A 23,581-nucleotide genomic window follows, 5' to 3' on the forward strand; every position below is an offset into this window, starting at 1 on the left:
TTATATATATATTATAAATAAGTATATATAATATTCAAATTATTATGATCATTTTTTTCCTTTTCAACTTCCATTGTTAAATCTTAATTTATGATAACATTTAGAAGAATTAATTTTATAAGAATTTGTTTGTAATTTATTAAAAAGTTACAATAAGTTCTTAAAACTTTTTTTGTTTAAGAGTAATTTAATCCTAAACTAATTCAAGATCACATAAAATTTTCAGTGTAGAAATTGGCCATATGAGTAACCCGAATTTCTAACTCGAAATCTAAGCCCGAGTTGCAAACTCAAGTTTAAAAGTAAAAGGATGGGTTGGGCCCGGATTGAGTATTTAGGGTTAAAGATAAGGTTATGTTTTGGCTTGGGTTAAAATGTTGGATTAGGCTCAAGCTGTACCTCAAACCAGCATCACCCACCCAAGTTGCAGCCCTAAACAAAACACAAGGTATCCCACCGAAAACATCAACTTGGTGGAAGCCCTGGGATTTTGTTTTTTTTAAGGCTACTCTTCGCTTAGCGAATCTCAATCCAATTGTTAAATAAGAAGTTAGCGTATGTTCTCACAAGGGCGCTTATTACTCGATAAATTACATTGACTCCTCATGAGATTTAACCTTATTACAAATAGATGGCAAGTCATACTTTCTCAAGCCTTGAGAGCTCTTATAATGTGCAAATAAACTTGCTCACAAACATACTTTATCTCAAAAGCAAGAATACAGCAGAATATAGCACAATATGAACTTCAGCAGCAATGAGTACTCAAAATCATGGTTTAGCACATCAAAAATAACTGCAGGTGTGTGGTAAGGAACATACTGTGATACCCCTTGACTTCAAGACATGGGTTGATCAGGCCCAATCCCAAACCCGAAGGAATATCAAACAATTAATGTATTTAACAAGCATAGAATACAAAATGGATTTAAAAATAAAGAATAATAGCTGAAAAAAACTATATAATAAAATCTCTATTAATTAATCCAATAATAAACCTTTAATGACTAAATCCTCTGATATCGGTAATTAATTACAATGACAACTTGGGAATCCATCATGTGGACCCCTATTCCAAAATTCAACTGAAATAAAATAATATCTGACTAAAACAATAATAAAGAAATCCTACGTTAAGACGGAGGTGTGAATAAATCATCTCTGCTCAGCATTAACAATCCCTAAGCCTGGAGCTGATGAACACCTGAAAAATAATGGTGGGTCAGGCCACAAACAAGTTTTAATCTACTATATCCCAAACAGAGACTTAGAAGTCATATACATCCTAGTCAATCCAACAATAACTACATAGTCCGTATATATATATAGATACACACTAAAGGAACCTCACTAGACTATAGGGTTGTCTCAACCTGAATAGTAGGCAACATGCGAAACAACATATAGTGGCTATGAGTACCTAGATCTACAGGGTACACAAATACACTATATCTAGCTACACATCCCTGACTATATACGCACCCTAACCATGATCCTGAGACTCAAGCTCATATCATGACATATAACTATTTATATATAATTCGTCCTATCCAAACATAAAATAAATATCCAGTATGTCATCGAATTGATTCAGTTGACCTGCCATTAAAATATGTAGGATTTAACAGTTTAATTAATCCATTCCGCTATACATGAATAGGCAGGACTTAACGTTTTTAATTAATCTGTCCCTACTATACCACCATCCCATACTGGTGCATATAATGCATACAATCCATAAATAATGTTACAATTATAATATCACATCAAATAAATCCATACATAGCATGATATAAATCATACAGATATTCCTTTGCATTTAATTGAGCAAAATATAACAATTCTAAGTAGCATGTATTGAATTTATCTCATAAAAATTAACATGCATCTCAAATAATTGTACTCCTCCACAATCTAATCAAATTTATTTAAAACCAAATAATTGATTAAAATAATTTAATACAACCATGTTTAATTAATTTAACCTTTTAAATTAATTAAATTCCATACTTAACATGTGTACTTAAATCATGTTTTTAAAATCCTCCAAAAATCTAATTTAACAATTTAAAATCATTAAAACAGATTTAATAATAGTTCAACCTCCCAGAACGTCCCAATAATTCCACCTCAGTTCATAAACATTATTTAAACATTGTAGAACATACATCATACATCAATTCGTCCAAATTACCAAGTATATACACAAACCCATTACATATATACATACACTGTAATTTCAGTTTTAATCATGCAATTAGGTTCAATTAATTTAATTAAATAATCCGGTAACTAATCTAGCATGTATATAATCTGAATCAAAGGAGAAAAGAAGAAAAGAGCTTGCCTTAAGGATTTTGATCAAAACTCTAACCTCCTTCTTCCTCTTTTACTTCTTTCTCTCTCTAAACTCTCTGCATTTTTCCTCCAAAATATGCTACATGATTTAATTTCTAGCCCCCTTTTAATAACCTATATTTATATATTTATCGGCTAAATAAAATAACCTAATCATTTTCCGAATCCAAGTCAACTTAATAAAAGAAAAATAATAAAATTAAATTATTAAAAAGGTAACTAAAAATATATTACGTACATAATCTATGTATATTCTTATTACACAAATACATAAAATATATACATCAGATTATTAATACTAAGTTATAATAATATTAGTTACTTTCCTTATATATATATATATATATAACTATTAATTACTTTCCTTTTATATATATAAAACTATCCATGGGTAATTAAAAAATATGTTACGTATATAATTTATGTATATCCTTATTATACAAATATAAAAATATATACATTAGATTATTAATACTAAGTTACAATAATATTAATTAATTAATTACTTTCCTTTTATATATATATCTATATATATAAAACTATCCATGGGTAACTAAAAATATGTTACGTATATAATCGATGTATATCCTTATTATACAAATATAAAAATATATACATCGGATTATTAATACTAAGTCACAATAATATTAATTAATAAATTACTTTCCTTATATATATATATATATATATATATATATATATATATAGATATAACTATTAATGGGTAAATATCCTTACCTATTAAACCTTCTATCCAAGTAATCCATGTGATCCAATTGGTTGGTTCATTATTACTAACCATATCCATAAAATAAAATAAAATAAATATTTAATTATTTAATCTACAATTAATTACAAATAAATAAAACACATCAATTAAATCAACTAATTCAAATAACATTCAAGTACATACTTTCAATTAATCAGTTAAGTCAAATAAAACATTTAAGCAAATAAAATACTTAATTAATCAATTCAATTAAACACGTAATCAAATAGCCAAATAATCAAGTAAATAAATAAAAATACAATTAAAACATTTAAAATAATACCGAGACTATCCTTTTAAAATTAGGGGTATTACATTCTTCCCCCTTAACAAAATGAATTCCGTCCTCGGAATTCGCCATTACCTTCATCCATTATTTTTAAAACTGTGGAGCGAATGACATCCTCCCGTTCCCAAGTAGATTCGACCTCATTATGCTGGCTCCACTGGACACGAACCAAAGGTATAACCTTATTGCGAAGAATTTGATCCTTACGATCTACAATACGACACGGCAGTTCCACATATGTTGCATCTGGCTGCAACTCAATCTCACTTACATCAATATGTTGATAACAATCCTCATCTCGCAAAAATTTCTGTAACATGGAAACATGAAACACATTATGGACACGATTTAAGTTGTCCGGAAGTGCTAATCGATAAGCTACCACTCCAATTCGATCCGTAATCATAAAAGGACCTACAAATCGTTGTGACAACTACCCTTTCTTTCCAAAATGCATTACTCCTTTCATAAGAGACTGATGAGCGTTGAAAAGTGCGTATTTAAACCCCTTAAGCTTAGGTATTCTAGGACCTTTATCTATCTTATTTTACCGTTTTGTATTGATTTCGTATTATTTCAACTTTCAGGTACTTATCCCCAAAATAAGCTAACTCAGCTAAATAAGAGCATAATTGAAGCAATTCTAGGATGAATCAAAGAAATGAGCAAAGTAGAATAAAATGAAGCAAATGGTGGAGTTTCAGCAACTTCGATTGATCTCAAGAAAAGTTCGATCGATCCAACTTTCATCGATCTCAGCACTTCAAGATGAATCTGAGCCATGTTTGTCCCTGTTTAAAGATCTCAAAAGTTCGATTGATCCAACTTCCTTCTCTGATCGATCGAACATTCTTATCCTTATCCAAATAATTAATCTTATCCAGTCGTACCACCCTACCAACCACCTTTGTCCTTTTCCCAAAAATATCTTCAAAATATCTCATATTTGTTTTTATCCAAAAAGGCGCCGCCATTGAGGATCGATCCAGCCTAAGTTCGATAGATCTCAGCCATGTTCGATCGATCCAAGTCCAAGGTTCGATCGATCGAACTTCCTCCAGTGCGAAAAAGTTAACTTTCCAGCTCACAAAAAGTTGTCCTTTATCCAATCATTGGGGAATATTTGCTGTACGACCCCAGCTCATTTTGGGTGTCATTTGACCTATCTATATAAGGATAAGGATTACTTTTTACATCATATCATATCATACCTTGTAGAACTTTTAGTGAGGAAGCAAAGAAGAGGAGGAGACTAGAGACACAATTGGAGACTCTTCATCAACCAAGGAGCAGATTTCTTCCATGGAGCTTGCCCTTGAGGGTTGGAAGACATCATCCATGAGTGGCTAGACATCCTCTTGAGGCTAAAGTTAGCCTCAAGCATGCTTTCTACTTCTTGATTTATGTATTTTTGAGTGGATTTGTATTGTGATTCATGTCTTGACACTTATATATATATATATAGATCTTGTTTGTTCAATGATTTATGTGATTTAATGCTTCCAATTGACCATTTCATTTTATCCATATGTCTATGTATGCTAAAATAGATGTTCAAGTGTTTGTCTCTATTTCTTATGTTATTAATGCATGTTTATGTGTGTTGATGCTATAAATTTAGAGATTGTCAAGACATAGTGCTTAATGTCATGTTCTTGTGGTTTATTTGATGGTTCATACTCATTGCTTGATGGATTGTGCCTCTCCCTTAGTTTAATTAGTTTATTTTCCTGTCATTAGCTTAGTTGTAGTGTAGTTGTTAAATAGGAGGACAATCCATACTTGTTGTTGATGTTCCATACTTATGAAAGCAAGTAACATGTATCTCTAACTTGTGATGTGTTTGGATTGTGAGCTTAAAAAAATGATTAATGGCTTAATTTGATATGTTGTGCTATCCGCCATATTGTTTAGACAATATATGCTTAATTTGTCATCCATGCTTGTTGAAACAACCACACACACACACACTTTGTTGCAATATATGTTTTTCCCCTCATTAATCATTCATTAGAGGTGTAGAAAAGCTATGCTTAGTGGTGATCTCTAAACCTCAAGATCTCTCTCTCTCTTTTATTCTCTCTATTGCATTATTGTTACTTTAGTTCAATTTGCATCTAGTTTAATTCAACCAACCAACCACTACTTTGATCACTCGACCTACTAGCCCTAATCTTAATTCCTCAACCTAGTGCGACACCTCAATCCTTTGGGACAATCCCTTCTCACTCATACTACACAGTATAGGTGTTAAGCGGTTTATAAATTTAAATTATGGTGCCCACTTGACACTAATTTCCAAACTCAAAGTTTTGTCCATTGTTTTGTGCACCGCCCGATAAAACACCATAGTTTTTGGCGCTGTTGTCGGGGATTGATTGATTGGCAACGTCGTATTTGTAGAATCAATTAGGAATTAGTACTCTTTTGATCGTATCTTTACTTTGTTTTCAATTTTTGTTACTTATTGTGTTTGTTCTTGATTGACAAGGGCATTGGGCTAAGAAGGTGAGCAAAAGAGTATTTCAAGCAAAAAAGCTAAGCAAGCAAAGGAAAAATGCTAAAAATCTAAAAATTGCTAAACTAAGCTATAAATTTGGAGTTGAAGTGCTAAAGGACCTCTGTGAGCTTTTCTTTACTCATCCCTTAGTTAAATCGTCGGCCCGCGTGAAGGCTTGTAATTCAATTCTTAGATAAATCGTGAGCTCACGTGGAGGCAATTTACTTTTCTTGCATATTGTTACAGCATGGGAGTATGAGAACATTGTATGTGGAGGAAGTTTGTTGATTATTGATTTGTTGTGAAGGTGAAGTGTTTGTGTTACTGCTTGTTGTGTTGCGTTGTGCATGCATGGTCGTAGATCATTGAGACCCACTCTTGTCCCTTTAAATTTTCATCTTGAGTCCATTGTTCGAAACCCTAGGGGAAGAGGTAGTTCTAGTCAATCCATTTCATTAATGGAAGGACATAATGAGGACCATGTGGAGGACCATGGTCACATAGACCAACAAGGTATCCTCCACCCCAATGTGCATCATGATAACATGCAAGTACCATTAGCAATGCCAAGGCCATTTGTTCATCCACCACAACAACAAGGCCAAGTTGCATTGGGAATGGCAAGGCCAATCTATGCTCCACCACCTCCCATTATTCAAGGCAACCAAGGTGCCCATGTTGCACCTCCAATTACTAATCCCCCCTTGCTTTAAGAGATCACTATGTGCCTAATGAATATAATGCACCCACATGCATTCAATTGCCACCATTTAGAGCACACCACAATGAAATCAAGCCATAAACCATTCAAATGCTTCCTAACTATCATGGACTTCCAAGTGAAGAACCTTACAAGCATTTGGATAAGTTTCTTGAAGTATGTTCCACCGTAAAATACACGGACATGCCGGAATAGGTCTTAAGGCTTAAACTTTTTCCATTCACCCTTAAAGACAAGGAAAAATATTGGTTTAACAATCTTAGGCCTTTTTCAATAACTTATTGGGCGGAAATGCAACAAGAGTTCTTGAAGAAGTACTATCCGGTTTCTAAGACAATGCCATGAGAACCTCAATTCGAGAATTTTCACATGGAGATGGAGAAACATTTCATGAGGCACAGAAACGCTTTAATGAATTGCTTAGGAAGTGTCCACATCATGACATGCCCAAATGACAATTAGTTCAATATTTCTTTGAGAGCTTATCGGACAATTACAAAAGTATGGTTGATGCTTCTATGGGTGGCTCTTACATTGATAGGCATGAGGATGACGTGTGACGTCTTTATGAGAGCATGAGTGAAAATTCTTTGCATCGTACTTTATCTTCGAAGAATGGTAGAAATTCTAGTGGTAGGAAGAGTGTTAGCTTACATTAAGTCGACCACTCTAATGAAATTGCCGCCGAAATGAAATCATTATCTCAAAGGTTTGATCAACCAAAACTCGGCGAATCAAGTATCTTCTTTCCCTAACCATTCTCATTATGCATCTAATGAGACATGCATGACTTGTTCAAGTGTTTTACATTCTACTTCCAATTATCCCCATGGACATGTGCAAAATGAGCATCATGAACAAACAAATGCTGTTTTTACTAATCAAGGGAGCAATCCTTATGGAAATTATTACAATCCTAGTTGGAGGAATCCCCCGAATTTCACTTGGAAAAACCAAGGAGAGGGCTCAAACCCTTCCCAAGGCGGTTTTCAAGGAAAGTACATTCCACCTCCACTACAAGGCCAAGGTTCCCAAGGTTTTAGATCATCATATCAATCACAAGGAAAGCAATTTTCAAATTCTCATTTTCCTAATCAACCATCATATTCCCAAGGAAATGTTAGAAGTCCCGCTTTTGAAGAAAAAGTTTTGACCGCTTTGGGCACTCTAAAGGCAAATACACAATTACTTCATTCTCACTCTCAATCCATTGCAAAGCTAGAAACCCAAGTAGGGCAAATAGCTAGCACTTTAAATGCAAGAGAGAAAGGAAAAATGCCTTTGAATGCCCCACAAAAGCAATAATGTGTTGTGGAAACTTATTCCTCATCGGAAGGTCACACAATAGAGCATGTCAATGCGGTGACTTCCTTGAGAAGTGGAAGGATTGTGGACAACCAAGTGGGTATGTCCAATGAAGAGAGTGAACCGGTGCAACCACAAGTTGACACCCGTCCCGTTTCATATCATATTCCTTATTTATTGCATGTGCATGACCATATAAATGAGAATGTGTTGAAAAGTGATTTTGAAGAGAAAGATTTGCAAAATGAGTTGGAAACTTCTTGTGTTGAAGAGACTTCAAAGAAAAATTCTGAAAAGGTTTTTGAACCAAAAGCTCCATTTCCGGATGCCTTAAAATGATCCATTTCAAATGACAAGCAAAAGGCCAAAGTCAATGAAATCATGGACGTGTTTAGGCAAGTGAAAGTTAATCTTCCACTTTTGGATGCAATCAACCAAATTCCGGCTTATGCTAAATTCTTGAAGGACTTGTGCACCCAAAAGAGGAAGAACAAAAGCCAAGCACCTAGGAAAGTGGTCTTAACCGAGCAAGTAAGCTCAATTTTACAGCATAACACTCTTCCAAAGTTTAAGGACCCCGGTTCACCTACTACTTCATGCATCATTGGTGAACATATCATTAATTGGGCTCTTCTTGACCTAGCAGCAAGTATTAATCTTCTTCCATACTCGGTATATGTTAAATTAGGCTTAGGAGACTTAAAACCGACGTCGGTAGTTTTACAAACTTGCCGACCGATCAATCAAAAAGCCTAGGGGTATCATTGAGGACGTACTGATTAAAATTAATAAATTCTTCTTTCCCGTTGATTTCTTTGTCATTGACACGGAACTGGTTCCAAATCCTAAGAGCCAAATTCCTGTTATCCTTGGTCGTCCTTTCTTGGCAACCGCGAATGCCAACATTAATTGTAGGACGGGGATAATGAAGATCTCATTTGGCCACATGAAGGTAAAGTGGAATATTTTTAATCCAACCCCCAATTCATTTGACAAGCATGAAGAGATTAATGTTGTAGAAAAATGTCATGACCTTAAAACTGAAGAAATTGAGTTTTTGTGTGAGACCAAAGTTTCAAAAAGTCCATTTTCAACCTTGAAACCAAAGAAAGTTGTTTCAAAATCTTGTTTTGCAAGGGTGTGGAAGTCCAAAGATTGCATTGACCAAGGACCGAAAATATCTTTTAAGCTTAATCCAACAAGTTCCTTAAAGAACTATTTGTTGGGTGGAGTTCAAAACATTTATCACCCCATTGAGGAAAGGATGCACTACAAGATGTTTGATCCGGGCTAAAAGAGCCCAACGTTTTGCTAGAGACGTTAAAGACTAGCAAGACATTTCGTAGGGTGTCAAAACCCTATTCCTCCCTCATTTCTATCTTTAATTTCAATTCTTGCAAAGTCTAGATACTTGTTTTTGGTTCATATGCATTGCTAGGAATTGTGATTAGGACTACATGCACTTTTATGTGAAATTGAGCATTTTGCATGAGTTCGATCGATCTCCAAGGAAGATTCGATCGATCGAACTTCTACCTGCATCCAACACTTAGAAAATTTTCGACCTGCATCTACTTGCATCCAAATCACCTTTCTGTCCCATCATTCGAACTTGTTCTCAGATTGATCATAAGTTCTTAGATCGATCCAAACTTCAAGTTCGATCGATCTTGAGTTCTAACACTTAGAAAAATTTCTGAACCCAAAAACCTGTATATTTTAGCTCTCTGTCAGATCGATCGAACATTTTGTTCAGATCGATCTCTGTTCTTCATCTCACTATCTTTGACTTTATTTTGACTTTTTAATTTTAAAATTCCAAAAATATATTTTTTTATTATTTTATTTTATTTTCAAAAAATCCCAAAAAGATTTTATTTTATTTTAATTCTTCAAAAATCCAAAAATTTGTATTTTCAATTTTTAATTTTTAGTTTTAAATTTTAAAATTTTAATTTTAATTTAAATTTAAAAAAAATAAAAAAAATTAATTCAAAAATTTCAAAAAAATTTCAAAGAGAGATCATTTCAGTTCGACCGATCTGAGGTCTCAGTTCGATCGATCGAACTGGTTTAGGGAAGTTTTTAAAAATGAAATCGAGGGTTTGTAGATCGATTCCAAAGATCGATCTAACCCTCTCAAAACCCCTTTGTCTCTCGTCGCCGTTGCACCCATCTTTTCCATCTTCGGCGAGATCCAAACGTCGAATCTCTCTTTCTCCTCTCGGATCTTCATCTCATCTCATCTTTCGATTTGGGTAAGATCCGAATCTCATCTTATTTTTCAAGCTTTAATTTGCTTCATACATGCTTTAAATGTTAGATCCATGTTATTTTGATGTTGAAATTCTCCATTGATGAAGTTTGAAGCTCTTTGTATATATGTATATATGGTTGAGATTTGTTTTGATTTTTGGGAGTATGGGCCTCATTTAGGTGATTAGGATTGATGCTATGTTATGTTGATGGGCCCACGACCATGTTCGTGAAGGCCTCGTGCCATCCACGTCACAGATCAGTGATTGTCCACGTTATTCGCAGAGTTCGATCGATCGAACATATTTCTCAGATCAATCTAGTGAGATCGATAGAACTTAGTTTCTCAGATCGATCATGTGAGATCGATCTCACAATTTTTGTGATCGATCGAACTTCAAAGATTTCATATACACATTCCATGCATCTTATCTTGTGTCCATACTATCTTATTCATGCCCAATGCCTATGATTTTCCACATTGGATGCATTTTACACTTATACTACTTAACATGTTCACATCTTGTCACTTCCATAGATTTATGTCATTTATCTGTTTTGTCTATCTTACTTGACATACATGATTATATTTTGTGCTTTAATTCTTTATATCGGCACTAACTTCCTTTGCAAGTTTTTTCTTTTATTTTTCAGGCCATGGCTAGAGTTAAGACTGTAGCTTGTGGACACTATCACCGCCGAGGCAGGCAGACTTTGGATGACGAGGCCGGTCTATCTCATGCCCAGGACCCCATATAGGAGGAGCCAACTGAGCCCACACAGTCTCCCCATTATGACAGCAGATTACATTCTAATGCTGGCGCATCTCCTTCACACGGTGACGCTGAGGCTGAGCACATACCATCTCCACCACCATAGCCATCTCAGCCAGTCCAGGAGTTAGACCAGCCATTTCGTAGATACTCACGCCTTCCAGTGGCGCACGAGTCAGTCTTCGACACAGACTTCTTTTCCTGGTCGGTACTTATCTGATCCGCTTATGATGATATACTACGGAAGGGCCTTGCAGCCATTCTTGCCCCTGTCACATACCTGGTGTACCCGAGGCTAGTACTGATGTTTTTCCAGAACCTCCGGCCTGCCCCGCGTAACACGAAGGAGCTGAGGTCCTCCATTGATGGCCACATGATTTCTATCACTGTGGACACACTATCCAGATCATGCCATTGTCCACATGACTTCCCTTCAGAGCTATAGGAGACATCTCCCAGGCTATACTGGCCTTCATATGCAGATATGACCGTTTTCCTTATAGGACATTATGCCGACTGCGAGACCTTTGCCACCCGCACCTATTTGCCAGATGACTTGTGGTTCTTTGACTCAGTCTTGTTCTGCAACGTCTTCATGGTCGGCCATAAGATTCAGCGGAGAGGCGACTACTTGACAGCTCTGTACGCTTTCTATACAGGGCAGTGGCTGTCTATCCCTGCGCTTATCTGGAGCATGATGAAGAAGCTCTATGATAATCACATTAGCAAGGAACGGCCCAAAAGGGCTAAGTCTCTCCCATTTGGCCATCTCATCACCCAGATCTTGCTAGACCAGTGCTATCTTTTCCATCCACGGGAGCACCCTGAGAGAGAATCCTATTACTTCCAGAAGAAGGACTAGGATAAGAGCTACAATGCTATTATCAAGAGATTATAGGATGACGCAGTAGAGGCGGCAGAGGATTTAGAGGCAGAGGAGATAGCAGCAGCAGTAGGCCCGGTAGCGGACGATATACCAGTCGATCCGGCTGCCGTACATATGGATATTGATTTGGAACAGCCTGTTGAGGACACAGAGTAACCCTCTCTAGTTGGGTCACCCATTCATGATGCGGAGCAGGCTCAGGATCATCATTCTCCCGATCCAGCCACACTTGAGGCTCCAGCACAGACACTCGGCTTTAGAGAGCGACTCCAGGCTTTGGAGGATGCTTTCGTATCTATTCGCGCCGACACGGTCTCTCTCCAAGAGGATGCTATCTCCATTAGAGCTGATATTGCTACCCTCCGTACGGATGTTATGACTGCATTCAGGGATCTATCCAGAGACAGCCACAGAGCGCGACCTGCCCGTCCGACCTCTTCTTCCTGATCTCTCTATCCCTTTCCTTCTATTATTTTATATATCTATGATCTCATCATGTTTTTGATACTGTTATACTATTTTTGCAGCCGTGTCTGTCGGCTTTGCTACTGGATGTACTATACTTTATTTTTATATATGGTTTTGATTTCTATATACTTTCTGTATGGATGTCTTATTTTCATATTCTTATAGCTGTCTGTTTGACTCCATCAGGTGTATCTCAGTGACTTCAGTAAGAAAGAGTACTGCCCAAAATTTTCAGGACTACCCTTATACCTCTCTCTGATTTACACTTTCATGTCCACTGTGCACTGTTATTATCCCTTTTGTTATCTGATGAGTTTATCCGAGTACCAAATTTCAGGACCACAGTTAATCCCAAGTTTGGGGGGGCTATGCCACCCACTTTGGATACTTCAGTCCCGGCCATTCTTTGCCTTTATTGCACTGGTATACTCTTTCCTTTTGTTCTCTTTGCACATTGAGGACACTGTGCCATTTAAGTTTGTGGGTAATGTTCCTTTGCAGTGTTTGTTTTTAAATTCAAAATTTTGAGCATGTCTTGTGTATTTAAGAGATTTTCTATGATTGGTCCATGACTAGCTATGATTTTGATCTTTTGAGGACTATATTGCTTAAAATTTAAAAATTGCTCGACTTGAGAGTTCAATACTCCTTGTATGCCTTGTGGATGCCATTTAGAAGTAAATTTTTCGAAAAATTGATATCTTGCTTACACTTGTGGTCCACATCATCTTGATTTGGTGATTGTTTTGAAATTCATTCTAGGATTCTACACTAGCACAGGCACACACTAGCATTCATTTGTGGGTATATGCTTTGTTGACTATTGAATTGGTTATATCCCAATTGAGCTAGTAGTGCATTGAAGGCTTTCATTCTTGATAAAGGTAGATAACAACCCCTTTTCACTAAGTAGCTGGGATTCTAGCCTCATCAAGCACTGAACTTCTCGAGCCGAAAGGTGGAGGGCCCAAACTCTAGGTTAATAATTGAATATAAAAAATAAAAATAAAAATAAAAAAGTTGCAAAAGTAATAAAAAAGTGAGGACTTCTCCCAAAAGGTGAGAAGTGGGAAATGATTAAATAGAGGTTGTCTTGATTTGTAGCCTAGTGGATTTGAGCTTGTAAGTCCGTAAGGGTGTTTGAACACCTAATGCCTTAAAGCCGTCTGGTTTGGGAGTCATTAACCTAACACTGGACCTCATGAATCGCTAGAAAGCTTAATAGATCAACACATTGCACAATGCTTCCATCTTTGATCCTTAAAAAAAAAAAAAAAAAAAAAAAAAAAACCGAGTGAAAAGAATAAGCACACCTAGATCAATAAAGTTTTAATAAAAGGTCCACTTTTTGTCTTGATGATCATTACTAGATTTGTGTGCTAGTTTGAGGGTAAGGATGTGATTAATTCTTTAGTTAGTTAAGATAGCAACATATTTGATGCCGGTCCACTCAAAAAGGATTCTAGAGTTGTTTTGATTTTCATGATCATTTTCTTGATGTGTGGAGGACTATACTTGCTTGCTCGGTGTTAAAATTTTGGGAGATTGCTTAGAAATGTTTAAAAATTGCATACCTGAGGTAGTTTTCTCCCAATGCTTGTTTGCAATATTGGTGCCTCTTTTGTGAGAATGAGCTTAATGTTTGTGGGTATCATTTTTGGAAACCCTCACGAGACATCACTCGTCTACTAGGGGTAACCTAGGGGTTTAAAGGGCTTGTTGCATATGCTAAGTGCAATCGTGTTCCCTACGAAAGTGGCGTTATCTATTTATTGCTTTCTAGTTTATTGTTGTATAGTTGTTCATTTCATTTTTTTACTTTCTAGTTTATTGCTAGGGACTAGCAATATTTAAGTTTGGGGTGTGATGAGAGCTGAAAAGTGCGTATTTAAACCCCCTTCAGATTAAGTATTCAAGGACCTTTATCTATCTTATTTTACCGTTTTGTATTGATTTCGTATTATTTCCATTTTCAGGTACTTATCCCCAAAATAAGCTAACTCAGCCAAATAAGAGCATAATTGAAGCAATTCTGTGATGAATCAAAGAAAGGAGCAAAGTAGAACAAAAGGAAGCAAATGGTGGAATTTCAACAACTTCGATTGATCTCAAGAAAAGTTCGATCGATCCAACTTTCATCGATCTCAGCACTTCAAGATGGATCTGAGCCATGTTTGTCCCTGTTCAGAGATCTCAAAAGTTCGATTGATCCAACTTCCTTCTCTGATCGATCGAATAATCTTGTCCTTATCCAAATAATTGATCTTATCCAGTCGTACCACCCTATCAACCACCTTTGTCCTTTTCCCAAAAATATCTTCAAAATATCTTATATTTGTTTTTATCCAAAAAGGCGCTGCCATTGAGGATTGATCCAGCCTAAGTTCGATAGATCTCAACCATGTTCAATCGATCCAAGTCCAAGGTACGATCGACCGAACTTCCTCCAGTGCAAAAAAGTTAAATTTCCAGCTCACAAAAAGCTGTCCTTTATCAATCATTGGGGAATATTTGCTGTACGACCCCAGCTCATTTTAGGTGTCATTTGACCTATCTATATAAGGATAAGGATTACTTTTTACATCATATCATATCATACCTTGTAGAACTCTTAGTGAGAAAACAAAGAAGAGGAGGAGGCTAGAGACACCATTGGAGACTCTTCATCAACCAAGGAGTAGATTTCTTCCACGGAGCTTGCCTTTGAGGGTTCGAGGACATCATCCATGACTGGCTAGACATCCTCTTGAGGCAAAAGTTAGCCCTAAGCATGCTTTCTACTTCTTGATTTATGTATTTTTGAGGGGATTTGTATTGTGATTCATGTCTTGATACTTTTATATATATAGATTTTGTTTCTTCAATGATTTATTTGGTTTAATGCTTCCAATTGACCATTTCATTCTATCCATATGTCAATGTATGCTAAAATAGATGTTCATGTGTTTGTCTCTATTTCTTGTGTTATTGATGTATGTTTATGTGTGTTGATGCTATAGATCTAGAGATTGTCAAGACATAGTGCTTAATGTCATGTTCTTGTGGTTTATTTGATGGTTCATACTCATTGCTTGATGGATTGTGCCTCTCCCTTAGTTTAATTAGTTTATTTTCAAGTCATTAGCTTAGTTGTAGTGTAGTTGTTAAATAGGAGAACAATCCATACTTATTGTTGATGTTCCATACTTATGAAAGCAAGTAACATGTTTCTCTAACCTTGTGGTGTGTTTGGATTGTGAGCTTAAAGAAAGGATTAATGGCTTAATTTGATATGTTGTGCTATCCACCATATTGTTTAGACAATATATGCTTAATTTGTCATCCATGTTTGTTGAAACAACCACACACACACACTTTGTTGCAATATATATTTCTCCCCTCATTAATCATTCATTAGAGGTGTAGAAAAGCTATGCTTAGTGATGATCTCTAAACCCCAAGATCTTTCTCTCTCTTTTATTCTCTCTATTGCATTATTGTTACTTTAGTTCAATTTGTATCTAGTTTAATTCAACCAACCAACCACTACTTTAATCACTCGACCTACTAACCCTAATCTTGATTCCTCAACCTAGTGCGACACCTCAATCCTTTGGGATGATCCCTTCTCACTCATACTATATAGTATAGGTGTTAAGCGGTTTATAAATTTAAATTGTGGTGCCCACTTGACACTAATTTCCAAACTCAAAGTTTTGTCTATTGTTTTGTGCACCGCCCGAGAAAACACCATAGTTTTTGGCGCCGTTGCCAGGGATTGATTGATTGGCAACGTCGTATTTGTGAAATCAATTAGGAATTAGTACTCTTTTGATCGTATCTTTACTTTGTTTTCAATTTTTGTTACTTATTGTGTTTGTTCTTGATTAACAAGGAGCATTGGGCTAAGAAGGTGAGCAAAAGAGTATTCCAAGCAAAAGAGCTAAGCAAGCAAAGGAAAAATGCTAAAAATCTAAAAATTGCTAAGCTAAGCTTTAAATTTGGAGTTGAAGTGCTAAAGGACCTTTGTGAGCTTTTCTTTACTCATCCCTTAGTTAAATCGTCGGCCCGCGTGGAGGCTTGTAATTCAATTCTTAGATAAATCGTGAGCCCGCGTAGAGGCAATTTACTTTTCTTGCATATTGTTAAAGCATGGGAGTATGAGAACATTGTATGTGGAGGAAGTTTGTTGATTATTGATTTGTTGTGAAGGTGAAGTGTTTGTGTTATTGCTTGTTGTGTTGCGTTGTGCATGCATGGTCGTAGATCATTGAGACCCACTATTGTCCCTTTAAATTTTCATCTTGAATCCATTGTTCGAAACCCTAGGGGAAGAGGTAGTTCTAATCAATCCATTTCATCAATGGAAGGACACAATGAGGACCATGTGGAGGACCTTGGTCACATAGACCAACAAGGTATCCTCTACCCTAATGTGCATCATGATAACATGCAAGTACCATTAGCCATGCCAAGGCCATTTGTTCATCCACCACAACAACAAGGCCAAGTTCCATTGGGAATGCCAAGGCCAATCAATGCTCCCCCACCTCCCATTATTCAAGGCAACCAAGGTGCCCATGTTGCACCTCCAATTACTAATCCCCCCTTGCTTTAAGAGATCACTATGTGCCTAATGAATATAATGCACCCACGTGCATTCAATTGCCACCATTTAGAGCACATCACAATGAAATCAAGCCACAAACCATTCAAATGCTTCCTAACTATCATGGACTTCCAAGTGAAGAACCTTACAAGCATTTGGATGAGTTTCTTGAAGTATGTTCCACCGTAAAATACACGGACATGCCGGAATAGGTTTTAAGGCTTAAACTTTTTCCATTCACCCTTAAAGACAAGGCAAAATATTGGTTTAACAATCTTAAACCTTTTTCAATAACTTCTTGGGCTGAAATGCAACAAGAGTTCTTGAAAAAGTACTATCCGATTTCTAAGACCAATGACATGAGAACCTCAATTCGAGAATTTTCACATGGAGATGGAGAAACATTTTATGAGGCACATAAATGCTTTAATGAATTGCTTAGGAAGTGTCCACATCATGACATACCCAAATGGCAATTAGTTCAATATTTCTTTGAGAGCTTATCGGACAATTACAAAAGCATGGTTGATGCTTCTATGGGTGGCTCTTACATTGATAGGCATGAGGATGACGTGTGGCGTCTTTATGAGAGCATGAGTGAAAATTCTTTGCATCGTACTTTATCTTCGAAGAATGGTAGAAATTCTAGTGGTAGGAAGAGTGTTGGCTTACATCAAGTCGACCACTCTAATGAAATTGCTGCCGAAATGAAATCATTATCTCAAAGGTTTGATCAACCAAAACTCGGCGAATCAAGTATCTTCCTTCCTTAACCATTCTCATTTTGCATCTACTGAGACATGCATGACTTGTTCAAGTGTTTTACATTCTTCTTTCAATTATCCTTATGGACATATGCAAAGTAAGCATTATGAACAAGCAAATGCTGTTTTTACTAATCAAGGGAACAATCCTTATGGAAATAATTATAATCCTAGTTGGAGGAATCACCCGAATTTCTCTTGGAAAAACCAAGGGGAGGGCTCAAACCCTTCCTAAGGCAGTTTTCAAGGAAAGTACATTCCACCTCCTTTACAAGGCCAAGGTTCCCAAGGTTTTATATCATTATATCAATCACAAGGAAATCAATTTTCAAATTCTCCTTTTCCTAATTAACCATCATATTCCCAAGGAAATGTTAGAAGTCCCGCTTTTGAAGAGAAAGTTTTGACCGCTTTGGGCACTCTAGAGGTAAATACAAAATTACTTCATTCTCACCCTCAATCCATTGCAAAGCTAGAAACCCAAGTAGGGCAAATAACTAGCACTTTAAATGTAAGAGAGAAAGGAAAAATGCCTTTGAATGCCCCACAAAAGCAACAATGTGTTGTGGAGACTCATTCCTCATCGGAAGGTCACACAATAGAGCATGTCAATACGGTGAGTACCTTAAGAAGTGGAAGGATTGTGGACAACCAAGTGGGTGTGTCCAATGAAGAGAGTGAACCAGTGCAACCACAAGTTGACACCCGTCCCGTTTCATATCATATTCCTCATTCATTGCATGTGCATGACCATATAAATGAGAATGTGTTGAAAAGTGATTTTAAAAAGAAAGATTTGCAAAATGAGTTGGAAACTTCTTGTGTTGAAGAGACTTCAAAGAAAAATTCTGAAAAGGTTTTTGAACCAAAAGCTCCATTTCCGGATGCCTTAAAAGGATCCATTTCAAATGACAAGCAAAAGGCCAAAGTCAATGAAATCATGGATGTGTTTAGACAGGTGAAAGTTAATCTTCCACTTTTGGATGCAATCAAGCAAATTCTGGCTTATGCCAAATTCTTGAAGGACTTGTGCACCCAAAAGAGGAAGAACAAAAGCCAAACACCTAGGAAAGTGGTCTTAACCGAGCAAGTAAGCTCAATTTTGCAGCATAACACTCTTTCAAAGTTTAAGGGCCCCGGTTCACCTACTACTTCATGCATCATTGGTGAACATATCATTAATCGGTCTCTTCTTGACCTAGGAGCAAGTGTTAATCTTCTTCCATACTCGGTATATGTCAAATTAGGCTTTGGAGACTTAAAACCAACGTCGGTAATTTTACAAACTTGCTGACCGATCAATCAAAAAGCCTAGGGGTATCATCGAGGATGTATTGATTAAAATTAATAAATTCTTCTTTCCCGTTGATTTTGTTGTCATTGACAAGGAACCGGTCCCAAATCCTAAGAGCCAAATTCCCGTTATCCTTGGCCGCCCTTTCTTGGCAACCGCGAATGCCAACATTAATTGTAGGACGGGGATAATGAAGTTCTCATTTGGCCACATGAAGGTAAAGTGGAATATTTTTAATCCAACCCCCAATTCATTTGACAAGCATGAAGAGATTAATGTTGTAGAAAAATGTCATGACCTTAAAACTGAAGAAATTGAGTTTTTGTGTGAAACCAAAGTTTCAAAAAGTCCATCTTTAACCTTGAAACCAAATAAAGTTGTTTCAAAATCTTGTTTTGAAAGGGTGTGGAAGCCTAAAGATTGCATTGACCAAGGACCGAAAATGTCTTTTGAGTTTAATCCAACAAGTTCTTTAAAGAACCATTTGTTGGGTGGAATTCAAAACACTTATCACCCCATTAAGGAGGGGATGCACTCCAAGATGTTTGATCGGGGTTAAAAGAGTCCAACGTTTTGCTAGAGACGTTAAAGACTAGCAAGACATTTCGTAGGGTGTCAAAACCCTATTCCTCTCTCATTTCTATCTTTAATTTCAATTCTTGCGAAGTCTAGATACTTGTTTTTGGTTCATATGCATTGCTAGGAACTGTGATTAGGTTTTGCATGCACTTTTATGTGAAATTGAGCATTATGTATAAGTTCGATCGATCTCCAAGGAAGATTCGATCGATCGAACTTCTACTTGCATCCAACACTTAGAAAATTTTCGACCTACATCTACCTGCATCCAAATCACCTCTCTGTCCCATCGTTTGAACTTGTTCTCAGATTGATCATAAGTTCTTAGATCGATCCAAACTTCAAGTTCGATCGATCTTGAGTTCCAACACTTAGAAAAATTTCTGAACCCAAAAACCTGTATATTTTAGCTCTCTGTCAGATTAATCGAATATTTTGTTCAGATCGATCTCTGTTCTTCATCTCACTATCTTTGACTTTGTTTTGACTTTTTAATTTTAAAATTCCTAAAATATATTTTTTTTATTATTTTATTTGATTTTCAAAAAATCCCAAAAAGATTTTATTTTATTTTAATTCTTCAAAAATCCAAAAATTTTTATTTTCAATTTTTAATTTTTAGTTTTAAATTTTTAAATTTTAATTTTAATTTAAATTTAAAAAAAAAAAATAAAAAAAAAATATTTCAAAAATTTCAAAAAAATTTCGAAGACAGATCATTTCAGTTTTATCGATCTGAGGTCTCAGTTCGATCGATCGAACTAGTTTGTGGAAGTTTTTAAAAATGAAACTGAGGGTTTGTAGATCGATTCCAAAGATCGATCTAACCCTCTCAAAACCCCTTTGTCTCTCGTCGCCGCTGCACCCACCTTCTCCATCTCCGGCGAACATTTTCGGCGAGATCCAAACGTCGAATCTCTCTCTCTCCTCTCGGATCTTCATCTCACCTTCATCTCATCTCATCCTTCGATTTAGGTAAGATCCGAATCTCATCTTGTATTTCAAGCTTCGATTTGCTTTATACGTTCTTTAAATGTTAGATCCATGTTATTTTGATGTTGAAAATCTCCATTGATGAAGTTTGAAGCTCTTTGTATATATGCATATATGGTTGAGATTTGTTTTGATTTTTGGGAGTATGGGCCTCATTTAGGTGATTAGGATTGATGCTATGTTGTGTTGATGGGCCCGCGACTATGTTCGTGAAGGCCCCATCGCTGAAAAGTGCGTGTTTAAACCCCTTCAGCTTAAGTATTCTAGGACCTTTATCTATCTTATTTTACCGTTTTGTATTGATTTCGTGTTATTTCCATTTTCAGGTACTTATCCCTAAAATAAGCTAACTCAGCCAAATAAGAGCATAATTGAAGCAATTCTGAGATGAATCAAAGAAAGGAGTAAAGTAGAACAAAAGGAAGCAAATGATGGAATTTCAGCAACTTCGATCGATCTCAAGAAAAGTTCGATTGATCCAACTTTCATCGATCTCAGCACTTCAAGATGGATCTGAGCCATATTTGTCCCTGTTTAAAGATCTCAAAAGTTCGATCGATCCAATTTCCTTCTTTGATCGATCAAACATTCTTGTCCTTATCCAAATGATTGATCTTATCCAGTCGTACCACCCTACCAACCACCTTTGTCCTTTTCCTAAAAATATCTTCAAAATATCTCATATTTGTTTTTATCCAAAAAGGCATCGGCATTGAGGATCGATCCAGCCTAAGTTTGATAGATCTCAGTCATGTTCGATTGATCCAAGTCTAAGGCTCGATCGATCGAACTTCCTCCAGTGCGAAAAAGTTAAATTTCCAACTCACAAAAAATTGTCCTTTATCCAATCATTGGGGAATATTTGCTGTACGACCCCAGATCATTTTGGGTGTCATTTGACCTACCTATATAAGGATAAGGATTACTTTTTACATCATATCATATCATACCTTGTAGAACTCTAAGTGAGGAAGCAAAGAAGAGGAGGAAGCTAGAGACACCATTGGAGACTCTTCATCAACCAAGGAGCAGATTTCTTCCATGGAGCTTGCCCTTGAGGGTTGGAGGACATCATCCAAGAGTGGCTAGACATCCTCTTGGGGCTAGAGTTAGCCCTAAACATGTTTTCTACTTATTGATTTATGTATTTTTGAGGGGATTTGTATTGTGATTCATGTCTTGACACTTATATATATATAAATCTTGTTTGTTTAATGATTTATGTGGTTTAATGCTTCCAATTGACCATTTCATTCTATCCATATGTCTATGTATGCTAGAATAGATGTTCATGTGTTTGTCTCTATTTCTTGTGTTATTGATGCATGTCTATGTGTGTTGATGCTATAGATCTAGAGATTGTCAAGACATAGTGCTTAATGTCATGTTCTTGTGGTTTATTTGATGGTTCATACTCATTGCTTGATGGATTGTGCTTCTCCCTTAGTTTAATTAGTTTAATTTCATGTCATTAGCTTAGTTGTAGTGTAGTTGTTAAATAGGAGAACAATCCATACTTATTGTTGATGTTCCATACTTATGAAAGCAAGTAACATGTATCTCTAACCTTGTGATGTGTTTGGATTGTGAGCTTAAAGAAAGGATTAATGGCTTAATTTGATATATTGTGCTATCTACCATGTTGTTTAGACAATATATGCTTAATTTGTCATCCATGCTTGTTGACACAACCACACACACACACACACTTTGTTACAATACATGTTTTCCCCCTCATTAATCATTCATTAGAGGTGTAGAAAAGCTATGCTTAGTAATGATCTCTAAACCCCAAGATCTCTCTCTCTCTTTTATTCTCTCTATTGCATTATTGTTACTTTAGTTCAATTTGCATCTGGTTTAATTCAACCAACCAACCACTACTTTGATCATTCGACCTACTAACCCTAATCTTGATTCCTCAACCTAGTGCGACACTTCAATCACTTAGGTCGATCCCTTCTCACTCATACTACATAGTATATGTGTTAAGCGGTTTATAAATTTAAATTATGGTGCCCACTTGACACTAATTTCCAAACTCAAAGTTTTGTGCATTGTTTTGTGCACAGCCCGAAAAGACACCAGAGACACTTTGTGTAAAACTTGATCTGCAACCTGAAACTCCAAAGTACGAGTACAACAACCTGCATAACTCTTCTACCTACTCTGGGCAGTGCGCATGCGATCCCTAACAAGAGCAATCTTTTATGAGGTATCCTTAATGAATTCAGGGCCCAAGAATCTACTCTTTTCAACCTCCATCCAACAAACAGGAGATCGACACGGTCAGCCATATAATGACTTAATTGGTGCCATACCAATGGTCTTCTAAAAACTATAGTTATATGCAAACTCCACAAGTGGCAAATAGTCCTCCCAGTGACCCTTAAAGTCAAGGACACAAGAACGAAGCATATCCTCCATGATCTGATTAACCCTCTCGGTCTGTCCATTAGTCTAAGGATGATAAGCAGTACAAAGATGCAACTCTGTATCTAAAGCCTATTGAAAACTCTTCCAAAATCCTGACACAAAGCTCGAATCCTTATCCGATATAATAGATAACGGTATGCCATGTAACTTCACAATCGTTGTAATGTAAAGTCTTGCCAACTGTTCCGAAGTAAAATCAGTGCGAATAGGCAAAAAATGAGCTGATTTAGTTAACCTATCAAAGCCTGCTGAAAACTCTTCCAAAATCCTGACACGAAGCTCAAATCCCTATCGATATAATAGATAACGGTATGCCATGTAACTTTGCAATCGATGTAATGTAAAGTCTCACCAACTGTTCCGAAGTAAAATCAGTGCGAATAGGCAAAAAATGAGCTGATTTATTCAACCTATCAATAACGCCCCTAATAGAATTGTGATCCTTAAATGAATTAGACAATCCCTCCATTAAATCCATAGAAATACTTTCCCATTTCTACTCTGGTATAGGTAGTGGTTGTAAAGAACCCAGCGGTCTCTGATGATCAATCTTAACCATCTGACAAATACTATACTTAGACACAAAGATAACAATGCCTTTT

This window comes from Cornus florida, unplaced genomic scaffold, assembly GCF_030987335.1.
Source record: "Cornus florida cultivar Cherokee Brave unplaced genomic scaffold, ASM3098733v1 CherokeeBrave_3.0.0_Hap2_Chr02, whole genome shotgun sequence".
Classification (NCBI taxonomy): Eukaryota; Viridiplantae; Streptophyta; class Magnoliopsida; order Cornales; family Cornaceae; genus Cornus; species Cornus florida.